This window comes from Rattus norvegicus, chromosome 5, assembly GCF_021556685.1.
Source record: "Rattus norvegicus strain SHRSP/BbbUtx chromosome 5, alternate assembly SHRSP_T2T, whole genome shotgun sequence".
In the NCBI taxonomy this organism is placed as follows: Eukaryota; Metazoa; Chordata; class Mammalia; order Rodentia; family Muridae; genus Rattus; species Rattus norvegicus.
Genome location: NC_141538.1, coordinates 64,603,101 through 64,620,246, shown reverse-complemented (window position 1 = coordinate 64,620,246; position 17,146 = coordinate 64,603,101). Strand labels below are relative to the sequence as shown.

General features: G+C 47.4%; 1 protein-coding gene across 2 annotated transcripts in view; it reads left to right on the top strand.

The window, feature by feature from the left end:
• The first annotated feature begins 5,755 nt into the window (after window positions 1-5,755).
• Window positions 5,756-17,146, top strand: part of Fbxo10 (F-box protein 10) — a 46,101-nt gene continuing 34,710 nt past the window's right edge. The window contains exon 1 of one of the 2 annotated variants that reach the window (XM_087549677.1): window positions 5,756-5,823. The gene's annotated coding sequence lies outside the window, so the exon portion shown is untranslated. 2 annotated transcript variants of the gene reach the window in all.

The window sequence follows — 17,146 nt, the reverse complement described above, 5'->3', positions numbered from 1 at the left end:
TATTAAAAATTAATTAATTAATTAATTAATTAAAAAAAATGGGGCCTCACGAAACTGAGAAGCTTCTGTCATCTCAACAAAGCTGCAGCCTACAGAAAGCGAAAAGATTTCTACCACCTACACATCCAAAGGAGGGGTAATATCCAAGATATATACATAAAACTTAAAAAAAAACCCTACATATCAAAAACAATCACCAAATAACCTAATTTAAGAATGGACAGGGTACAGATCTAAACAAAATTCTCAAAAGAGGAAATTCAAACATCGAGAAGCATCAGGGAAATACAAATCAAAAGTACTTTGACATTTCATCTTTGTTGTAGTTCGTTTTGTTTTTGAGACAGGGCTTCTCTATGTAGCAAGCCTTGGTTGTCCTGGACTGGCTTTGTAGACCAGGCTGGCCTCGAACTCACAGAGACCTGCCTGCCTCTGCCTCCTGAGTGCGTAAATTCATCTGAATGGCTAAGATGAATAACACAAGGGACAGCTCGTGCCGGCAAGGATATGGAGCGAAGGGAACACTCTTCCACTGCTGGTAGAGTGGAAGCTTGTACAGCCACTGTGGAAATCAGCGTGGTGGTTCCCCAGGACGATGGGAAGCAATCTACCTCAAGATCCAGCTACACCACGCTTGGGCATCACCCAAAGGATGCTTCATCTTACCACAGAGACGCCCGCTCAGCCATGTTCAGTGCTGCTCTATTCATAATTGGAAACAACCCAGATGTCCCACAAGAGAAGAATGGATAAAGAAAACGTGCTACTTTTACAGAATGGAGTCCTCTCCGGGTGTTAGAAAACTCTGACATCCTGGAATTTGTGGGTAAATGGATGGAAACAGGAAAAAACCCTTCCTGAATGACATAATCCCAGACCCAAAAAGATGAATATGGTGTGTATTTGCTTACGTGTGGTTGGTAGCTGGTAAGTCAATGGTCACCAAGCTACAGTCCATAGAACCACAGAGGGTAGGAAAGAGAGAGGTGATAGATCTGCCTGGGGAAATATAATAGATCATTATGGATGGATGGGGGAGGGGCTGGAGTGGGAGGATCAAGTGGGAAGGAGGAGAGCAGAGATACTGGGAGAGACAGCTAAAATTAAGGCCCATTTGAGGGGTAGAACGAAAGCCTAATGCAGTAGAAGCTTCCTAAAGTATAGATATATATGAAGGTGATCAAATAATGGGGAGACAGAGTCCCAACTGTTCATCTCCTGTCTCAAAAAATAAAGCTTCCAGTTCTGGGATTGGATTACATCTAACTGAATTGTTGGGCAAAGGAGTCCATGAGAACCCCAAACAAACAATCCCCAAGCTGTCGCCAAGACATTGCTCTCCGCAAACCGACAGCAAGGCCCCACTGCTGACGACAACACCTACATGATTCATTGATCATGGAGACGCTGAGCCTTCACTCTTATGTTCTAGCGGCTTTGGTACAGGAAGGTACTCCGCATGCTACCACAAAAGAAGTACAAACGCCAAGCCGGCCGCGAACCCTTTGATGGACCTTGGTATTCTGAAAGATGTGCTAGAGCACTGGTGGGGCAAAGCTCAAGGGACCGACCAAACGGCTGATTTCACTTATGGCCCCTTCCACAGACGGAAGGTATGGATCGGACACTGCTTGGGTGACAAGAACCAGAGACTAGATGACCCAGGGACCTAAGGTAAAAATCAAACACCACTGGTCTTTTACAAAAAGTAGTACTAAAATGACTCCTGGTAACATTCTGCTATACTCATAGATCAGTCTGACTCAGCCACCAGAGAAGCTTCCGCCTGCAGCAGATGGGGAAAAGTACAGAGATCCACAGGCAGACGTTATGCAGAGAGTGAGAGACCTCGGAACACTCAGCCCTGAGTGGGATGTCTCCACCTAATCCCTCCCCTCAGGGCCCCAGGAACCCTTGCAAAGAGGATGTGGAAAGAGCATAAGAGCAGAGGGGAGGGGGGTTGGGGATTTAGCTCAGTGGTAGAGCGCATGCCTAGGAAGCGCAAGGCCCTGGGTTCGGTCCCCAGCTCCGAAAAAAAAAAGAACCGAAAAAAAAAAGAAAAAAAAAAAAGAGCAGAGGGGAGGCACCGAGAAAACAAGGCCTCTAAATTAACATGATCAAAGCTCCTATGAATTCACAGAGGCAGGCAGTGTGCACGGGGCCTGCAAATGTGTACCAGGTCCTCTGTGAATATGTTATAACTTCCAGTTACATGTTTTAAGATTTATTCATTTATCATATATGACTACACTGTAGCTGTCTTCAGACACACCAAAAGAGGGCACCAGATCTCATTACAGATGGTTGTGAGCCACCATGTGGTTGCTGGGGTTTGAACTCAGAACCTCTGGAAGAGTAGTCAAGTGCTCTTAACCATTGAGCCATCTCTCCAGCCTGGTTTTTAAAAATCTTATTATGTTTTATTTTGTTAATATTTTATTATTATCCCTTAGGGGGAAGAACCTGTTTGTTGTTTCTAATGAGAGGCAAAAGGGAATGGATCTGGACAGTAGGGGAATTGGGAGGGACTGGGAGGAGTAGGGGCAGGGGAAGCCATAGGCAGGATATATTGTATGAGAAAACAATCTATTTCAATAAAAGGAGAAAAAGTGAAGGTGAAGAAACTTTTGAGGAAGATGCTGAATGGTGGCTTCTGACCCCTTCCCCACCCATGGGCATGTGCACATACATGCACAAACAAACACGTACACACCCAAATACCACAGAGACATAGAGAGAAAGAAAAAAATTATATAGCAGATGTACAATGATACTTCTGCTTTTGAAACTGGATGTTCTATTGGCAGCCACCTCCCCAAGCAGCCACTCAAAATGTTTATTTTCAGCTTTCATAAAAATTCAGTTAAGAAATTGATACAGAGACATGGATACATAATGCAAATATTGTGGGTTGTTGGAACATGGAGATGAGCATGTGGAAAGAACACTAGAATCTGGAGTTCATAGTCCTGAGTAACAGCTTCAGTTTCTTAATATAAATTATGTGAGTCTGAATTTTTAGTTATAAACATCAAAATCCAATTTTGGCAGTAGTAAGGAAAAATATTTTTATTAAAAACATAAAAGGAATTTCAGGATCACCAGGAAACATAGAGAATCAGGCTGGGATGCCAGCCAACTGGAACATCACTGTTTATTGACCATTGGGTACCACTTCGAGGGATGGCAGCTCGCAGCTTTCATGGCACCCAAAGATGCTCTGGTCAAGTTGCTGGCATTGTTTTGGAGGTGTCGTTATATAACATGTAGGTCTCACTTCTGTACGGGGATATTTATTTGTAAAATTAGAGTTACATGGAAAGACAGAAAGTATCTAGAATTTCAACTTCCATAACAAAATACATAGTTTGCTTCCGACAAGCTCATCAATGAAGACCTCTCTCAAACGGTGAGCTCATCGATGAAGACCTCTCTCAAACGGCGAGCTCATCGATGAAGACCTCTCTCAGACGAGAAAGAAAGTTGAGACCCTCAGGCAGCCAAAAAGGATGACAGCTGTTGGGTTACCTGTGGCTGGTTGACAACCTGAGTCTAATCTGTCCATAAAGCAAAGGTTTTCATGACTGTGGGGACTGTGTGTCCCCTTATTCATTTGCTATAAATATGGGTTATGTGCCAGGCGCTAAGGGGAGCAAGCCCACTCTAGTCAAACGAAGCAGAGAAGTCAGCAGACATTTGAAAACAGAGAAACATTGCACAAACGGAGGCCTGTGCCAGACAGATGAGGGCAGGAAGAGAGGAGCAGCCAACCGCTTACAAATGCTGTTCTTGTGCACAGACACGCATGTAGCCAAAGCACACATATGAATAAAATAAAGATAACTACATCTTAAATAAAACACCACTGTCCTGACGTTTAAATACTTATTAAAAGAAATAAAACCCCTCACGTGGCCCCTGTAGAAGAAGACAGACAGCATGCTGTGGTAGACAGCCCCCACTGTTCTCCTTTGAAAGTCCTAACCCTTTTACAGAAATGCCAACACAAACAATAACGTTTGACAGCACAAATCCAGGAACTCAGGCTTTTGATTGCATGTTGAAATTCACATCCAGCCTGCTGGTTTCATACAATGGGTCACTTTTCAAAGGATTAGACATGTGATCGGTTTGCCAAACGTAAGCAACATCCCCAAGTTTGTTGTAGTAGGAGTTCATCCTGTTGTGTGCTCGACTTGACCTAAACATGGCCTTCCCACTACATCTGTGAGCCTGGTGTACAGCTCTCAGTCTTTAAATTGTTGGGGTTTGGTCTAGGTGTTTTGTTTGGAGTTTAAACAAATGACTAATTGAAGGCTGGGATGTAGGTGTGTGTTGGGAGGGGATGTACCACTTGCCCAGAGTGTGCAAAACCCTGAATCTGCCCCAACCACTGCATAGAACAACAAATTTGACTCTATTGCAGAATGGTCTCAAATCCGTGTGCCCCCACATCCACTACCAGTACTGCAGGCCAGTCTCTACTTCTCTTGTCTTTTCACTACAAAGTAGCAGTGTCGAACACCCGCATTCTCCATCCCTTCAATGGCTTCCTTTATCGTGGCTTATGAAATACTGATGACCTCTAATACCCTTTGATCTAAGACCTCAGGTTAGTAGGGTGCAGGTTGGAGAGACAGTTTAATAGGTTTATTGTTCGTGCACAGGATCCACTCGGAGGCTCACAACTGTCTGTATTCAAGTTCCAAGCGCTCTAACTCCCTCTTCTGGCTCCCAGGGCCTCCTGCATGCACAGGGTGCACATAAACCAGATACATACAAATACACATAAAAATTAAAAATCCTAAAACAGGGGTTGGGGATTTAGCTCAGTGGTAGAGTGCTTGCCTAGCAAGCGCAAGGCCCTGGTTCAGTCCCCAGCTCCGGAAAAAAAAAAAAAAAAAAAAAAAGAAAAAAAAAAGAAAAAAGAAAAGAAAAAATCCTAAAACAAACAAACAAACAAAAAAGAACCTTTTTATTTTTCTAAGGAGCAGTCTTGTCTCCCTCAGTGCATGAGCTGTCTCACATAGGCTTTCTTTGTCCTCTTTCATATTGCTACTGTCATGAGGTCATCACATTCCTCAAACCCTAGTTTGAAGCCAAAGTGCTCTTTTCACATACTTCATATAGTTTTAAATACATATGGACTTAAAAAGCTTTTTGTGTTTATCCCCTTTACCACAGAATGGATTTCAGAACAGGAGCCGCCACCACTTGTTCTCTTGGGCCCATAAACTAGTAGTTGGAGCAACAAGTACTACACATCTTTTGCGTACACCACGCATTGTTATGCCAAACGCTTTCCACACAACCCACCCATGGCCCCAGAATCCTTCTTGACTTCTTTTTTTTTTTTTTTTTTTGGTTCTTTTTGTCGGAGCTGGGGACCGAACCCAGGGCCTTGCGCTTCCTAGGTAACCTTCTTGACTTCTAGCTGGGATCAGTTTGTTCTCAGGGTGAACCCAGCTCCTATGTGCTCATCCGCACTGAGCCCAGAGTGCCGTTAGGCTATAGTGGTGATGGGAAAGATCCACATTGACCGCCCACCTCCCCCAGGAGCCTCGTGCACTTCCCGCCCACGATGCTATTCCCACCCCGTCAAAGGCCACGCTCGCCCTCCGCGGAGCCTCGCTCGCCCCGCCTTTCCCCACAGTCTCACCGCCGCGCGCTCTCAGTCCAGCCCTACACCCGCGTCACGTGACAGCCATCGGGGGCGGGGCGCGCGGCGAAGTCGGACCCCCTCTGGCAGAGCTCCGCAGTCCTCTGGCAGCCCTGCGGCTTCCAGGGCGTCGCGGCCGCGGCCGGGGAGCGCGGCTCCCAGAGGTAAGAGGCGCGGGTTCCTCTGCGCGCCCGGGAGGTTTCTCCGGAGCCCGCGGATGCTCCAGGCTACCAGTGGCTCTATCCCTCCGTGGGCCCAGCGTTTGGCTGGGGTGCGGGGACCCGGCCTTGGGCAGTGTGCGGGAGGTAGGGCCCTCGGCCGCCGGAGCTCCAGGAGAGCTGTGCCGCGGACCACCCCCCACCCCGGAACCACCCGCGGTCGCCTGCAGCTCCAGGGCTTTGGGAGTGTGTGAGAGAATGAATTCGACTTGGCGGTTTGCTAGCCTTCACCTGGGATTCTGGAGAAGGTGTGCTGTCGCGCACCCAGTGGGTCTGGTTTTAACAAGTCGCGGAGCCTCGGTTTCTAAAATCTTTGAAGGAAGAGAGATAACCCCTGCCCGGCCTCCCTCCTGCACTGATGGGAAAGCCGTTTGGAGAGCCATAACTCCAGGGTTGGTTTAGTTCCACCACCCACTAGCCAGGCAACCTTGAGCCACGTCGATGGCGCTTCTGTTAAAATGAATTCTTCACCCCGAGGTTGCTGTGAGGATTAAGCATGAAACGTTGAGGACTCCTTAGAGAGCACTCTCGGTATGAGCATTATTAAATAGCAAGCTAGATAGGACTCCATGATAGACGTCTTTCTTGGAGTAAGCACACCGTCCACTGTACATGTGATTCTGAAGACAGTGTCGTTTTGGCTGTAGAACCCTCTCCCCTTTCCCAGGCCCCCTCTGCCTTCTGTTTCATATTGGCATGTGAACCTGTTGTTCCTACCGAATGAGTCAGGCAGGATGGGAACGATAATTTACTTGAGCAGATGGGTATCGGATTCCCTCTGAGGGGAAAGAAAACTGCCAGGCATGTGCCGCCACCAAAAGAAAGAAAGAAAAAAAAAAAGCACAGTAGAGTGATTGACTGTCTCCTGGAAGATGCCTAGAACCCATGGAATTCAGTTGTCTCCAGCACATAGACCAAGAACGAGGCCAGCACTTTGATTTTTGCTCACACTCCAGCACTGTTGGCCCAGGGTAGTAGAAAAAATGCTTGAGCGTTCCTGTGTTCTAACTCAACTGTTCGTTTATTCTGGCTATAAGAACCAGACAATGATGTCTGCCCCCATAGAGCTGTTTTCTTAGCTAGCTATGTTAGTTATATAAAAGCCTATTTAGTGCACACACAGGTGTGTGTGTGTGTGTGTGTGTGTGTGTGTGTGTGTGTGTGTGTGTGTGTCTATGTCTGTGTGTGCCTGTGCCCCTCTGCTGGTTCTCAGTATGTTTTATGATAACAATAAGCTCTCAGCTCCCAGGGAGCTGGCCTCATAGCAGCTGGCCCCAGGGGACCAGCACACGAGAGAGGCTTGAATGGTTTCATGATCCCTCTCAGGTCTCCAGCCCTGGTGGAAGCTTGGTGAGATTTAGAGACTGGAGAAAATGGCCCTTTTTCAGTCAGAGCTTTTAAGAAAGGATTTCCCCTGGCTTGGAATGCCAAGATTTCTTTGTCTCTCTGGTTTCTGGCCTCTTATTGTTTTTAGATATCTAAAGAGAGCAGCCCTCACCACAGGGCCTTCATTTTGGTTTCCATGGTTATCAGGGGAATTACGTTTTTCATGATGGCAGCACCGGTAGCTATTGAGCCGTGTGGCCAACCACCAGTCAGTCACCCATCAGTCTCGTCCTGCATTCTGGTTTGTTTCGTTTTTCAGCTGTAGTGCAGACATAGTCTCCCTTTTCTTTTTCCCTCCCTTCCTCCTCCTCTTCAACAAGTGACAGTGTGAAGAGGGGTGGGAATAAGAACAGACAAAATAAAGGCAGACACAGGAGAGCTTAGACTCTCCCACTTGGGCCCATCCCATTGGTGATGACAGTAATGGTGGTGATGGTGGTGATGGTGGTGATGGTGGTGATGGTGGTGATGGTGCAGTGCATTAGACTAAGGGTGTGGGGGACAAGTCAGTGAACCCCTGGACGATACAGACAGTGAATCAGCAAGAGCTCTCGGAGGCGGAGGGATGGTGTCCTGGGCAACAAGTATGCCTCACCCGCTTTTCACAGGGGGTGCGCCTTTACTGGGCCTTAGTCACAGAGGGATACCAGATTGCACAGTAGCATTCGTTCCTTAGTCACAGAGGGATACCAGATTGCACAGTAGCATTCGTTCCTTGAGTCTCCTTTAATGGATGGGCCTTCTCCTCTTGAGTCACCTGTCCTGGGCTTGATGTGAACGAGCCACTGATTTTCCTGTCAGCGCGAGGGTCACCTGACATAACGGGGTTGTTAACATAAAGGGACACTGGAGAAACAGCTGTTTAAGATCCACGTGTTTCGGTTGAGTTGTTTAACCCGGGTGTCTAATTTCTCAAGATGGCTACTGATGCACTCACACATTATTTTTTTTTTCAAGTATTCTGCCAAGTAATCTGAGGCCTTCATTAGTAAGGGTTCTAAACTCTCTGGAGGCTTCTGTAGCCCAAAGGGGTCCTTCTTGTCACTCTCGGAGGAGGGAGAGCACTGAGTTCTGCACCCGATGGTTATCTCTGACAGACGTGGGATGTCACTGGAAGGGCTGCCCCGCACAGTCCAGAGTGCAGTAACTGCTGCTCAGTGCCCTTTAAGGACCAGATCCCTGCCAGCCAGGCCCCACGCTGGACTCTCAGGTTGGAACTTAATTTAGTTCATGTGCACGTGCTTAGCTTTGTGTTCCCAAAGCACCACTGGCTGGGCCTTCGATTGAGCTTGCTACTAGGCTGGCTTCTTGTAGTCTTCTGGGGTCACCACAGATCACCGAGATTCTCCCCCTTTCTAGCCTTTTATCTGAATTTAAGGGCTCTATCGCCTTTCCTTTTCCTGTGCTTAATCCAAGCAAGTCCCTTCGGTAAACTAGTTCTGCTTTGTCCCCAGGGCTTAAGCAAAGATTCTCAGGAACTGCGAATTCCAACAGGATGCCACCCAGGACTTTGGGTGCCTCTTCACCCTTGTTTTTCCAAGTGTAAGAAGGGCCTTTGGGTGATTCTTGGCAAAGCACACGTGTGTTCCCAGGTGACTGTGTGTACCTGCAGTCCTAAGAGGCTAGGCAGTTGTGAACACCCCCCGGCTCAGCCCTGCTTAAGCCGGGGTGGGGCAGGCTTGTATTTGGCATATACTGTGTTAGGAATTTGGGACGCAAGGTTTTAAATGAAAAACAAAGGATTGCATCCAGGCAAGGTGACACTGCCATCCCAGCTTTTGAAAGACTGAGGCAGGAGGATTTCTTGAGCCTAGAAGTTTTGAGTCAGTATGGCAAGATCTCGACTCAGAAACAAGCAAAAGCCTGGTTGGGAGAGTTTTCACTTGTTTTTGCTTTGTTTAGTTTCCCTTTTTATTTTCGATGATGGTTTTGGTGTTCTTTCAATTTTTCTAAGAATCAGTATGTTTATCGTTTTCTTTGTTTCGAACGTTGTTTACTCTGAAAGATAACATATACAGATGTGGCACAGATGTTTAGTTTAGCAACGAGTTGAGGTAAGTCACAGTGTAGACTCCACAACCTTAAGAAACGGAGCGTGGTCAGAGCCTCCTTCGAAGGCCTGAGCTCCCCAACCCCATCTCCCCAGGCCCCTCCCCCCAGAGGCTGCCATCTTGACCTGTGGATGGCCATCTCTTTGTCTCATCCCTGGTGGGTGCGCATTCATCTCTACACAGTACCATTTAGTTTAACTATGTGTGTGTGAGGTCACCCTGTCCGTATCCTGTGTTTTGCCTCTTTTGCTCAGCGTATCACTTGGCACGCATCCATGTGGTAACCTCACGTCCGTCGCTGACAGATGTGCTGGTGCGAATAGGTCACAGTAAGTTCAGTCAGCCATGGATGGGCCCTGGGTTGCCAAGAACATCCTCAGACGTAGTCTCTGTCTTTGAAATTGCGTTTACTCATTTGTTTGTTTAGTGGTAGGAGGCATGCCAGAGGTGGCTTTCCTTTCACCGTGTGGGCTCCCGGCGTGGAACTCAGAGCATCAGGCTTTCCTCCTGACCCGTCTCTGGCCTTCCTCAGGCAGAGTCTGCTGTGTGTGTCAACAAGTTTCCTAGGTTATGTTCATACAAATAGAATTGCGTTGTTGTTGATGGTGGCTGTTTTTGTTGTTTTCGTTTTTCCCTGTTGGTTGGTTGGTTGGTTTGCTCTTTGAGACAAGATCTGACTGTGTAGTTCATGCTGTCCTGGAACTCAGTATGTAACCAACACTGCGCCGGAGCACAGACAGCAGTCCTCCTGCCTCAAGCTTGTAAGTGCTAGAGTCTACAGGTAGGAACTACACGCCCAGCTTCCAAATCTCTTTCCTTCCAGCAGTTCGTGAGTTATATTTGTTTCCGGTCTTGGGAGATAACTTGCTTTGGCCGCATTATTGTTTTTATGTGTATAACGTGTCTCGAGGCTTTAACTTACTTCTCTGGTTGTTGCTGATACTGAGCACATTTTTACAGTTAGTGGACGGTCTCTGTGAACGACTCAAGTCACCAGACTTGTTTGTTAATGTGGTTCCAGGTTGCCAGGGTTGGCGGGACTTCCTCCACCCGTCCATTCAGCTGGTCCTGCAGCTACTTTAAGAGAAGCACGCACTGGACTCGACACTGTGGTCCACATATAAATGAAAGCATGCAGAGTGTGTTTATCTAGATCCCTGTGGCCTCACTTATATAGTTTTCAGGCTCATCCATTTACCTTCACTGTGCGTAGGTGCCGTGCTTTTATGGTGGATGGACCTTTAGGATGTGTTCATGTCCTCTGTGTTGTCTGCAGAGCAGCAGTGAGTGTGAGTGAGCAGATGTCCCCAGGAGGCTCTGGAGTCCTTTGGGTATGCCTGGGAGTGGTCTGACTGGGTCATGTGGTAGGCGTCTCTCTGGCTCTTCTAGGAACCGCTCACAAAGATTTTCATAGTGGCCACACAACTTTGCTTTCCCAACTACAGTGAACGAAGGCTTCTATCTCCCCACATCCTTGCCAGCATTTGCTCTCACTTGTTTTCTTACGGTTAACCGTTCTGACTGGGGTGGACGACATGTCAAAGTCGTTTTCATTTGTGTTTCCCTGATGGCTAATACCATCAGCATTTTAAAAGATACATCTTAGACATTTGTGTTTAAGGTTTGTTTGTTTGTTAAAACTGTGTATGATGAGTTTAAAGAGGTTCCCCATAATCTCAGGCATTTGAATGCTTGGGGACCAATCGGTGGCACTGTTTGGGGAGGTTCAGGAGGTGTGGCTTTGTTGGAAGAAGTACATCCCTGGAGGTGAACTTAAAGATTCACGCTCTCTGCTTTCTGCTTGTGTTTTAAGACGCTCTCAACTTGCTTTTCCAGCTATCATTCTACCACTGTGGATTCTGACCCTGTGGAACCAGAAGTCCAGATAAACTCTCCGTAGTTACATTGGTCATGGTGTTTTATCCCAGCAACAGGAATGTAACTAAGACACTGGGCTTCACACAGTGACCTGGAACTTGGAGATCTTCCTGCCTCTGCCTCTACCTCTCAAGTGCTCACATTAAGGGCACATGCTACCGTGTTAGTCACCGCTGTCTTTGCCTGTGTGTGTATGCATGTGAGTGTGCGTGTGTGTGTGTGCATGTGTGTGTGTGCATGTGTGTGCGAGTGTGCATGTGTGTGAAGATCAGAAGACACTTTTTAGGAGAAGGCTCTTCCCTTCCACTTTATTCAGCTCCGTTAGCTAGTTTTTAAAGATTGGACAGTGTGTTTTCTTGGTGTTTAGTTTTTCTGAGTTCTTTGTGTATTGTAGACCAATTCTCTGTCAGATGTATATGATAGAGACCTCCCCCATATCCCATATTCTGTAGGCTGACTCTTCAATTTCTTCTGCAGTATTTCAACGTCATGAGGTTCCACTTGTTGATTATTAGCCACTGGAGCCCCGTTTAGAAAACCCTTACTTAAATACACCCTGAAGTACTCCCTACACTCTCTCTGAATCTTCGGTTTCAGGTTAACATTGAGATTTTGACCCACTTGGAATTTTGTGCAGGGTGACAGATAAGAAACCACTTTCCCCACAAGACCCAGAACATCTCAGAAGAGGGAATAGAAAGATTCTAAGAGCCAGAGTTTCAGAGAGGACCAAGGTGAAGTAGTATCTTCTGGATATGGCAGGGCTGACGAACACACAAACCGACAGCAGCTGTCATCTGCACAGAATCAAACCGGTCAGTGTCCTAGCATGAAGTGGACAGGGAATCCCAAGCCCACGCTTAGCTGAGGAGCTTTTAACAGTTGATGACTTCTGCGGGAAGGTGAGTCAGTTAAGAGTATCCCCCAGTAGTCGACCCTGCTGCAGTGGGCTGTCCCACACCCATGAGTGCATGGACGACACAAACATCACACTCTCGTGCCTCTGTCTCCCAAGGGCTGGGGCTCCGTGGGTTATAACAAATAATCGTTTTCGAAAAGACAACAAGGAATTAGGAGGAGAGTGGAAGATGTATCCAGGAGGAGTGGGGGATGGACATCATTAAGATATGTCTGCCTCAGCCACTGTTCTATTGCTGTAAAGAGACACACGACCACAGTAACACTTACAGAAGAATGCATTTAGTTGAGGACTCGCTTACAGTTTCAGGGAGTCAGTCTATGATCGTCATGGTGGGGAACATAGTGGCAGGCAGACATGATGCTGGAGAGGTAGCTGTGAGCTCACATATCATCTGCAAGTTGCAGACGGACAGACAGACAGAGAGAAATCACACTGACCTGGCCGGCATGGGCTTTTGAATCCTCAAGCTCACCAACCACCTCCTTCTACAAGGCCACACCTCCTAATTCTTTTTAAATAGTCCACCCACTAGGGACTGAGCAAATATATGAGTCTGGGGTAATTTTTCATTCAAATGACTACATACTATATACATTCTCAAAGAGTTGATAAAAATACGAAAAGAATAAAGGAAAAAAATCCCAGGGTAGCAAGATGGACCAGCAGAAAAGGGTGCTTGCTACCAAACCTATCCATCAAAGTTCAGTTCTAGGGTCTACATGGCGGAAGGAGAGAACTGACTCTCACAGACTGTCCTCTGACATCCACGTAGATGCTATGACAGGTGCCTGCCTCCAGAATAAATAAATGTTGGTTTTTTTTTCTAAGATCTCTCCTGAATTTCTGATCCTGACAAGGGGCATTCACTTTAGGTAAAATATCTATTCTATGTGGTATCTTGTGTGGCTAAGGCACAGGTTAAATGGACTGGAACACAGCTCTAAGGACAAGGAGAGTGCTAGGCTTGATGTCACAGTCCTGTAACCTCAGCTGCTTGAGAGGCTAAAGAGTAGGGTTGCAAGTTCGAGGACCGCCTGGGCCACAGAGCGAGTTCCAGAGCAGCCTTGGCATTTTAGTAAGTCCGTATCTCAAAACAAGAGGACCGGGGATATAACCTAGCACACACAGACCCTGGGATCATTGCCAGTGCCAAAAACTAGATAAATGAAAATGAGGAGGAACAGACACTGCTGGAGCTTATGTCACAGAGGTAGAAAGTTTGAGGCCAGCCCGGGCGACATAGCCTGCTTCTTTGTAAGAACAAAGAAAAACAAAAGTGGAGGACCTGGCTGTGTAGCTCAGTGGTAGCAAGCTTGTTTGGTGTGCACAGGACCCTGGGTTCAATCCCCAGTGCTGTGACAGACTGTGTAGAGCAAAAGTGAGAGGAGGAGGGGGTGGGTCCATGTGTGGTGGGGCTTTGGTCTGTGAGGGATCCAGACTTCCCACCTCATTCTGGAAGGACCGGCATCTGGCCCTTCAGAGCTTACCATCTGCCCCCTTATTTGCACTTGAAATAGAAAAGCTCCCCAGAATCTGATATTTGGACCGCGGGGGCCACGCCCACCTGCTGCCAGTGCTGCTCTAACGATCCTGTTCTGAATAAAAACTTATTCTCTTTGCCATTTGATGGTCAGGAACCCAAAACTTGCTTACTTCTGTTACAATAAATGCTCACTGGGGCAGGGGAATGGCTTACTGCTCTTCCTGAGAACCTGAGTTCAGTGGCCCTTAGAGACCCCAGCCCTAGGAGATCAACACCCTCTTTTGCACTCTCGGTTCGACTCCCTCTGCACTTCAGACATTTTTTTTTCCCCTAAGATGCTGAGAAAAGTGGCTCAAAATTCAGGGAGGAAGAGGAAGGGATTTGATTTAGGAAAACATCACAGGAGAGGAAATCTACCATTTGCGGTGTTTACTGTGTGTCAACTCAGTGTTAACTGTTTTCCAGGCATCTTTCATCCACCTAATGAGCCTCTAAGGTAGCATTACCTCCATCTCTATAGATGAGGAAGAACAGCCAGAGACCAGACTGACTCCATTGAATGTTTAATGTCACCAGTCAAGTAGCAACTCCTTGGTGTGGAAATTGCCTCAAGCCGAGTGTGATTAAAGAGAAGTGGCTGGAGCGGGCTGTGGCTGGCTGGGAGGCAGAAGGGGATGAGAAGGACACTGTCTTGTTGACAGTGCTTAGGCGATTGGGGTTTACTAGCCAGGTAAGGAGGGGCCCTGAAGTTTTGTAGATGTTTTTTGTTTTTACTTGAAATCCTAAGTCTTTAGACTAGGCCTCCCAGCTGAATGCTGTCAGTCCAAATCTGACGTTTTATGACATTCCATAGTAATTTCAGGATCAACTTCATCTTCTTCATGGTGGGTGAGGCCAAGGGTCCTGTGCACTCACTTGCTGTGAAACCCGACATTGCAAGGAAGGACCTGGGTGGCAGGCGGTTGGTTGTACTACGGGGACTTGAGACTCCGTCCAGGTTAGGAATCCATCCTCAGATACATTACTGCCAGGTCCTGGGATGAGGTGTGCAATGCAGTTTGTGTTGTGAATTCTCACCGAAATGACATCCTCCAAATACCTTCCTCGTGGGTGTGGTCATCCACACCTTTAATCCCACCGCCCAGGAGGCGGAGGCAGACAGAACTCTTGAATTAGAGGCCCTTGTGGTCTACCTATTGACTTTCCAGGCCAAGCAGGGCCATACGAGGAGAATCTGCCTCAAAAAAAAAAAAAAAAAAAAAAAAATCAAGCAAAAAACCCAAAACACCCCCTTCCTTACCCTTTCAGGCTTGCTTACTAAATTTGTGAGAATCAGGATTAAGGGCCAGTTCAAAGGGTTCCCTGATGCACGTCCCTTCCTAGCTAAGCCTCAGTGAGCAGGCAGGCCCCGGGCTGACAGAGGAGGGCAAAGGGAGGGTCTGTCTGAACCCCTGCGAGCTCCTGACTTTGACCAAGCTCACAGTATCTGGATTATAGTATCTGATTTCATTGCTAAGAGTACTGTCTCCCAGGCGTAGGGGACTGAGGCTTGAAGAAACAATGGAGGGCCCCACTGAGACATTTAGGGTTTTCCTCCTTTCCCAAAGCCTATGGATGTGTGGGTTCAGGCCTATGTACAGGCTTTTTGGCTCATTTTACTCTCTCTTACTTTAGAACGGATTCGAACTAAAACCCGCAGACATAGAGACATCTCCTTTCATTTGAGATGTTTAATCATTAACGTGTTAGAGTTGTTCCTCTGTACAGTGTGTTCTTGTTTAACTGGTGCTTTGTATGCTCCACAGAGTGGGTGAGAAATCTCGTTTCCCCTCCACATGGATACTAAAAAAGGTTTGCGCTGCCCTACATCCTTTCTTCTTATTGATTTTTTAAAACTAAATCTAATTTCCCACCACCTTGCCACAAAGATGTCCTCCTGTAAGTGGGAAGCAGTTGGTCTTGGCTGTTTGGGTTTGGTCTTGGCTGTTTGGGTTTGGTCGAGGCACCAGGTCTCTACAGCCCAGCCTCAGCCTCACCCCCCTCCTGTTTGCCACCACCCAGGCTCTGGGATTTGCAGTCGTGTGCACCACCATGGTGGTTTTGTCATTGTAGAGCAAGAAAGCAGAGTTCAGTCGCTGTAGAGGGAGGCAGAGCTAAGCTAGAATGTAAAGCCCTGCGTGTCCTTGGTGCAGTTCTTTCACCACGATATGTAGAGCCTTCTGTGCAGAGGCCCAAGGCAGCTCCCAAATTAATTTGTAGCTCTGGTGGGGTCCATGGGAACCGGCTGGCGTTTCTGGCTGACCCTGGAGCTGTCTTAGTCTGACTAAGAACTGTCCTGTTTAGCTGCAGCTTCCCCTCAGAGCTCTTCCTGACACCTGCCTTACTCCTGTGCATGTCTGGGGTAACTTGCTCATCCATGAAGTCTGCTTGCCGTCCTGAGTCTCTCCTTTCTGCCCTCAGGCTGAACTCCCTCCTGGATCTGTAAAATGAGGACGGGACTGCTTCCATTTAGTGTGTCCACAGGAGCTCCTAGGAGGTTAAAGGGCCTTCTCTGGGGCTGGAGAAGATGGCCCAGCAGCTTAGAGTATTTCCTGTTCTCCGCTGGGCTTGGTGGCATATGCCTGTCATCCCAGCACCCAGGAGGTCGAGGCTAGCCTGGTCTACAGAGCCAGTGCTAGTTTAGAGAGACAGAGAGACCCTGTCTCAAAAAACCAAAGATAAATATTAAGTGAAGTACTCGCTGCTCTGGCAGATCATCCGAGATTCGGTTCCCAGCACCACACAGCAGCTCACAGCCGCCTGCAAGTTCAATTCATGGGGACCTGACACCCTCTTCTGTCCTCTGCAGAAACCTTCACTCAGGAGTCATATATTTACACAAACACACACTTATACACAGATAAAAATAAATCTTTGTCTGATGGCACCCAAGACTTAGTGTTCCAACAACCCTCTAGATTCTGGGATGCCACGTGGCCTGGAGTCATGTGGCTGTCTCCAGTGGGAGGGTGGGAGACCACGGAAAGCATGTATCACCCTGAAGAGATGTGAAGAGAAGATTATGAAGTAATTCATTGGAAAAAATAACATTTGTTTGGAGACACGGTGTTGCTTGGATGTAACCTAGGCTGGCCTAGATCCCCTGTCTCCTGATGGGATCTCAGGTATGTCATTCCAGCCTCAAGTGTGTCTGTCACTCCAGCCAGTTTTTATTCCCTAAATAGGGTTTTTCCTGAGGCACTGGATGCTTTTCACCTCCGTTGTGTTTTGCTTTGGTTTGTCAGGGATGGCATTGTTTTGGTTAGAGGGGATATTGTTGTTATTTTCGGTGGACGAATTTTTGTCTTCTGCTGTGTAGAAAGCAGGACCCTGATCTGCTTCCCCACTGAACTGTGAGGCCTACCGCTGGTCTCAGACATGGTGAGTGTTGAACACACACTGAGGTTTTATTTGTTTGTTGTGCAGTGCTGTGGTGGTGAGTCTGTGGTGATGATGGGAAGTCTCAGCACTGTCAGTCCGGTAAGGACTTACTCATTCAGTGCAAAGTGC